General features: G+C 39.5%; 1 long non-coding RNA gene across 2 annotated transcripts; it reads left to right on the top strand.

Annotated features, from left to right (window-relative positions):
• Window positions 1-2,864: 2,864 nt before the first annotated feature.
• Window positions 2,865-5,308, top strand: LOC113317108. 2 transcript variants are annotated; one of them, XR_003343251.1, is made up of 7 exons: window positions 2,865-3,168; window positions 3,296-3,749; window positions 3,891-4,036; window positions 4,164-4,241; window positions 4,651-4,860; window positions 4,940-5,001; window positions 5,162-5,308. It is a non-coding gene; the product is annotated as an uncharacterized LOC113317108 (long non-coding RNA). The 2 variants fall into 2 exon arrangements; XR_003343250.1 differs by lacking the exon at window positions 5,162-5,308 and having other exon boundaries at window positions 2,867-3,168; window positions 4,940-5,160.
• The last annotated feature ends 1,875 nt before the right edge of the window (window positions 5,309-7,183 follow it).

The following is a 7,183-nucleotide window of genomic DNA, read 5'->3' as shown; positions in this document are numbered from 1 at the left end:
AGATACACATCCACAAAATGGGGTAAACCAGATTTAATTTGTAAGATTTTTTTTTCTTCGAAGACATTTAATTTGTAAGATTAATCTACATAAATGGCAGAAAATGCTTAAAAAGAACGAATCTTTACAGAGTCTGAGACGTTATAATTCAAAGAGACGGAGATATGGTAGGTTCCACATGGATTAGTCTCTGATGATATCATCTCAGCCTTAAGAAAAAGACACGTATTTATGCTAGAATTCCCAACAACAGCTCACTACATCGTGCACTCAACTAAATTATCACTGTTTAGTAGATTTTTGTTTTTCTCACTCCGCAAACACAAATATAATGAAAAGGGCGAAGCAACATTTGAGAACGACAAAAATGGATGTGTAACAACTAAATTGTAGCCACCTTAGAATGGTGCTCACGGAAAAACTCTCGAGTTGAAACCTAACATGCACCAAAGAAAGGCAGCATGTCAAGCCGCAATATTACAATGCGTTTATAATTATTGCGATTTAAAAAAAAATCAAATAGAGTGTTGGTGGAGAAAAAATTAGCCCACTAGGACATGGAATCCTGGTTCCGTCGCTGCCTCTGAGAATGTCTCGATGATTGGAATGAGAGTTTAGATAACATAACCGTGTATTACTTGATCCGAAGTTCTTGAACTTTGTTGAGCAAGTGAAATTCGGAGGATTGTGGAATTGGCTTGCCAAGTCCGCGAACCCGGTTTGCGAACTCAATCCGCGAACTGTCGAGAGTACTCGACCGAAAATATCTGCTGGATTTTCCAAAGACTCGTTTGCTGCTTAAGTCCGCGAACTCAGTCCGCGAGCTGGCGGAAGTTGTCGACCGAGAATTTCTGCTGAGTTTGGAAAACTCAACTGATAGACCTTAAGTCCGCGAACTTGTTTGTGAACTTGAGAGGTTGTGATCCAAAGATGTGCTCTGAACATAAACAATAAATTACTAAGGAATGCTTAATGTAAACCGTGGCTATAATGTTCACTGAGCCGGTTCAATCGAATCGATAGCATCAATTATGTCTTGTGTAGTTACATAAGATCTCATAGCAATTGAATGACTCTCTAACTAGTTTGTTTGAAGTCATATGAACTAGTTATGATGGATGAGGAACCAGGTCAATATGAGAAGCTCATATGGTTTTCCTTTTGGTGACTGTATTAACCAACATACACGTACACGTTTGAGCTTGTGTTTCACACACTTAATTCACGTTTACCATGTGTGTTTGACAAGCTTTATTTTTCGATCTAACGGTTGAGAAATATTAGCTTGAATCTAAATCAGGTCTCATCTAACGGTGAATAGAGTTTGCTTAATATCGAAGCAAAAACCCTGATTTGAAAGGCTATATATAGGAGTCTTCTATCTAGAGAAAAAATTAATCCCCACACACCTTTCTTGTGTCATACTAGTGCGCTCGCTAGAGTCTATCTCCATTAACCCTTGAGTTTATTCTTCAAATTCAGGTTAACGACTTAAATACTTCATTGGGATTGTGAAGCCAGACTGATACTACTTTTATCGTAGTTGTGTGATCTGATCTTACGTTTCTATTGTTAGGAGTGCAAACGTTTCTGTTTGGCTCGAGAACTTGATTCTATGATAGGTAAGATAAAGAAGTCACGAACATCTTCGTTTCACTGTTCGTGATTCCTCGATATTCTTCTTGTGTATTCAGGAATTGAGTATCGTGAGGTGATTGATTTATCTAGGCTGTTCTTCGGGAATATAAGACCGTATTTATCAATTGGTTCATGTGCTACCTTGATTTCATATCAAAAAACGGAACAAACCTAGGGTTTATCTGTGGAAGACAGATTTATCCTTTGATAGACTTTTCTGTATGAGACAGATTTGTTTATTGTCAAGCCTGTCATTTTGGGTCGTAGAAACTCTTTGTTGTGGGTCATATCAGCAAAGGGAATCAAGTACGTAGTATCCTGCTGGGATCAGAGGCGTAGGGGTGCAACTGTACCTTGAGACTGATAGGGGTTCAACTATTGTCCAGTCCGAAGTTAATTGGTAGTAGGCTAGTGTATGTAGCGGCTTAATACAGTGTGTATCTAATCTGGACTAGGTCCCGGGGTTTTTCTGCATTTGCGATTTCCCCGTTAACAAAATTTCGGGTGTCTGTATTATTTTTTTTCCGCATTATATTTGTTTATATAATTGAAATAATACAGGTTGTGCGTTAAGATCATCAATTGCAAATCCAACCTTTGGTTGTTGATTGATATTGATTGATCCTTGGACATTAGTCTTTGGTACCATCCAAGTTATCTCTCTTTGATTTGATTCGCAGATTTCTATTTGATCAAGTAACAATCAAATTGAGAGATTGAGATAATCACTCCTTGAGACACTATATTCTAGATTGAGTCTTACTGTCTAGTTGATTCTCTAGTAAAGTGCTTCGGAGTTATTCCATATAGATTGCTAAGCGAAATATTAGGTGGTGTTGTTAGACCCCCGCTTTTTCAGTACGCATGGCATATTAATGCCAGGAGCAATCACTACACCAAATTCCCGGATCGGTAACAGCAGTTTGTAACGGCTTTGTGGCCTTTACAAAATTCCCGTTACAAATGGCCGTTAAAAAATATGCGTAACAGGCTGAAGCTGTTACTAATTTTTTTAAAATTCGTAATAGTGCTAAGCCGTTACGAAATTTTTTGTAGGCGTGCGAGTCACACGCTTGGTCACACTTGGGTCGTAACACCGTTAGAATGCGCGTGTACAATTCACATGTGTTCTATTGAGTTTCATTTACACCGTTTATTCCTATACTAATATATTTACCATTCATTTTATTTTCGAGATGCGTCTTAATCATAAAATTTCTATCTAACCCTAGTCCTATCTCTCGAAGGTCTTTCTTTTCTTTTTTCTTCAGACAAAAATCTCGAGCCAGAGAGGCAAAAAATAGAAACCTCTTTCCCTTCTCAGTTTCTTCCGTCGATCTCTGGATCAAACCTCTTTCTCTTCTCTTCTTTTGTGTTTTATATCCTTCTTTTTGAAAACCAGAGAGAAATTAGAATTTAGGGTTTTAATCTCTATTTTATGACAAATATGAATCAATGGTGGTTGATGGATTTCGGAGAAATTAGGGTTGGATTCCGGTGAAAAGGGTATTGGTTCCTCTTTAATTCAAGGTATTGATAAATCTAAATAACTTTTATCTTTCTTCCAAGGCTAGAAATTCGATCTATAGGTTTTTTTCCTATTTTGAAAATCTTAATCTTCTTTTTCTTCTTTGTTTTCTGATGATTGGTGAAGCAGATCTAAGAGAGGGGTGTTATGATTGATAGATTCTGATGTTGTGAAGAACATATGATTAGAATTCAGATTTCTTCTGCTGATTCATGGCGAGAAAGAGATGAAGAACTGAATATTGAATATGGATTTCTTCTGGTGATTGAGTTACAGAGATGGGTTCAATTAAGGGTTTGAACTGCTTTGGATTGAGCAACTGATGATGATTTATGGTTTGTAGAAGATGGATCTATGCTCGATTTGTGAGAAGAAGAATTGGCAATTTATGTTTGCAATTGGGTCATTCTCAAATTTCCGTTAAATCTTAAACCCTAGCTTCTATTTCTTGAATTTTGTTTTGAGACTTTTTTTTGTTTAATTGTGTGTATTGGTTATCTGTTGATCCAACCCTTGAGCAGTGGGAGAAAATCAGGCAATGAAATCGCAGGGGTGGCTACCTTTCTTTGACAGTGCTTATCAGGTATACTCAAGCTTACCTGGATTCCAACAATTGTTTCATGTCAAGTTGTTTGATTTTGAAAAATAATTGTTTCATGTTAAATTTTAAGTCGTGATGACAATTCCATATGGGGAATTTACTGAAAAATATTTTTGGAAACAGGTTATGACAGCCATACAAATGGTTATAAAGTTTAAAACATTCGTTTGCAGAGCATTGTAGTTGCCTGTTTCCCATGTTATTCACACTGTTGGTCCTTTTTATGATAATGAAAATCAGCCGGAAGTTACTCTAAGAAATGCATACAGGTATAATTTTTTTCAAGAAAATTGATAACATGGATATTAATGTTTACTTTTGTTGTGCGCTGGTTGATTTTTATATAATCGTCTTGCAGTTTCTAATTGCGTTTTTTATTAACTCAATTTTCTGCAGAAACTGCACAAAGCTTGCAAAAGACAAGAGCAGTATAGATTATATTTCTTTTACTGCCATATCTTGTGGTACTAATGGGTAAGTTTCACATAGCACTTAAATGTTGTTTTGCTGATATTGTGTCTCAAATAAAAAAAAAATAGCCCGTTCAATATGTGGTGGTGCATTTAAGGGCCGAAAAATTGACACTTAATACCGATGTTTATGATGTGTGTTGGAAATCTCTTGTGGTGATTCTAGTCCATGTATATCCTTGTCTTCTCAAGTCTTAGTTACGAGGAGAAAGCAATCAAATAGTTTTTGTTCTCTAAGGAGTACTAAGAAACATTGGGTATAGTGGATGAGGCATTTTTTTATTGAGCTTCTTAAAGAATCCCAATCTCAATCTATTTTTCCTTGCCTTCTGTGAGGCTTGCTCAATTGCAGGTGGTACCTAAATGTTTTATAAAATTTCTTTTGGTCCTGAGAATTGACTTTGTAATTGCAGACTTTGTGAGTTGATGAGCTCAGCTAACGATAAATTTTTATGAGAAGCTTCTAGTACCTGGTCTCAAAGTGGATGAGTGAAAGTGAGAATCGATTCTTTAAGTGGACAGAGCGGGGAAGGAAATGAGAGTGAAGCTTCTCGACGGATCAAAACGGATTACCTAAGCTTTCAAATCTGTTGTGCAGTTGGGGAGACCATGCATCCTTCCAGGTAATATCATTCATAGTTTGATCATTTCTGCTCTTCTAGTACTTTCTTAAGTTGGTTCTAATGAGAGTTTTATTTACAGCACAAAAAAGTATGAAGGTATCTCTGTGTTCGATGTGACAATGAACCTGCTCCTTGGACAAGGTTCTTTATCTTTTCTTTTCATTATGTTTTAGTTTCTTTCGATGGCTCTCTAATGTAGCATTCCTTTTCTTGTAAGGATTACTATGTGCTCTGTTGTGTAATAAGTAAGATGTTTGATGTCCAAACTTGATCTTATTTGAGGTAATATTGTTTTTTCCAGGTGTTTGAACCATTTGAAAAAGCGGGGGTCTAACAACACCACCCAATATTTCGTTTAGGCAATCTGTATGGACAAACTCGGATAGACTTTTAAGAGAATCAATAAGACTCAATCAATTAAAATTATATCAACGAGTTAATATCTCAATCTCTCAATTTGATTGTTACTCAAGCAAATAGAAATCTGCGAATCAAATCAAAGAGAGATAACTTGAACGGTACCAAAGACCAATGTCCAAGGATCAATCAATATCAACCAACAACCAAGGATTGGATTTCCAATTGATGATCTTAGTGCACAACCTGTATTATTTCAAATATATAAACAAATATAATGCGGAAAAGAAATAACACAGACACTAGAGATTTTGTTAACGAGAAAACCACAAATGCAGAAAAACCCCGGGACCTAGTCCAGATTGAATACACACTGTATTAAGCCGCTACAGACACTATCCTACTGCAAACTAACTTCGGACTTATCTATAGTTGAACCCCTACCAATCTCCCACTGACACAAGGTACAGTTGTACTCCTACGCCTCTGATCCCAGCAGGATGCTACGTACTTGATTCCCTTAGCTGATCTTACCCACAACCAAGAGTTGCTACGACCCAAAATCGCATGCTTGATAATAAACAAATCTGTCTCACACAGAAAAGTCTATCAAAAGGATAAATTTGTGTCCCACAGATAAACCCTAGGTTTTGTTCCGTCTTTAGATATAAAATCAAGGTAACAGGAACTAATTGATTAATCCGATCTTACATTCCCGAAAAACAGCCTAGACCAATCAATCACCTCTAAATATTCCTTCCCGACTACACAAGTGGATTATCGAGGAATCACAAACAGTGAGACGAAGATTTTTGTGACTTCTTTATCTTGTTGTTGATGGTGGTTTTTAGACAAAGGGTAAAATCGTAAAACCTTACCTATAGCATGACGTCACCGGTGACATCGAGCACATTTATTAGAACACTCAACCAACTTATGCAATAATTACCAGAGTATCTTTTTCAAAATGCTAAATTAGGGTTTTCGACACGCAAAACCCTGAGTCTATGCAAGCCGCACACTGCGCACCATGGCAACCATGCCAAAACTGAGCCGCACACTGCGCACCATGGCAACCACGCCAAAACTGAGCCGCACACTGCGCACCATGGCAACCACGCCAAAACTAAGGCGTACACTGCGCACCATGGCAACCATGCCAAAACTAAGCCACACACTGCGCACCATGGCAACCATGCCAAAACTAAGACGCACACTGCGCACCATGGCAATCACGCCAAAACAAAGCCGCACTCTGCGCACCATGGCAACCACGCCAAAACTAAGCCGCACACTGCACACCATGGCAACCACGCCAAAACTAAGCCGCATACTGCGCACCATGGCAACCACGCCAAAACTAGGCCGCACACTGCGCACCATGGCAACCACGCCAAAACTAGGCCGCACACTGCGAACCATGGCAACCATGCCAAAAATGGCGCTTGCATCCTAGCTTGCCAACCGTGCAACCAAAGGGCCAAGCCGCCACACATACCACTGGCACATGCCAAAGTGGCGCTTGCAGCCTAGCCTGCCAACCGTGCAACCCAAGGGCCAAGCTGCTAAACATGCCATTGGCACATGCCAAAGTGGCGCTTGCAGCCTAGCTTGCCAACCGTGCAACCCAAGGGCCAAGCCGCCACACATGCCATTGGCACATGCCAAAGTGGCGCTTGCAGCCTAGCTTGCCAACCGTGCAACCCAAGGGACAAGCCGCCACACATGCCAAAGTGGCACTTTTAGCCTAGCTTGCAAACCGTGAAATCCAAGGGTCAAGCCGCCACACATGCCAAAGTGGCGCTTGCAGCCTAGCTTGCCAACCGTGCAACCCAAGGGCCAAGCCACCACACATGCCATCGGCACATGCCAAAGTGGCGCTTGCATCCTAGCTTGCCAACCATGTAACCCAGGTGCCAAGCCGCCACACATACCATTGGCACATGCCAAAGTGGCGCTTGCAGCC

This window comes from Papaver somniferum, chromosome 10 (assembly GCF_003573695.1).
Source record: "Papaver somniferum cultivar HN1 chromosome 10, ASM357369v1, whole genome shotgun sequence".
NCBI lineage: Eukaryota > Viridiplantae > Streptophyta > Magnoliopsida > Ranunculales > Papaveraceae > Papaver > Papaver somniferum.
The sequence above is the reverse complement of the archived record's forward strand: the minus strand, read 5'-3'. Positions and strand labels throughout refer to the sequence as shown.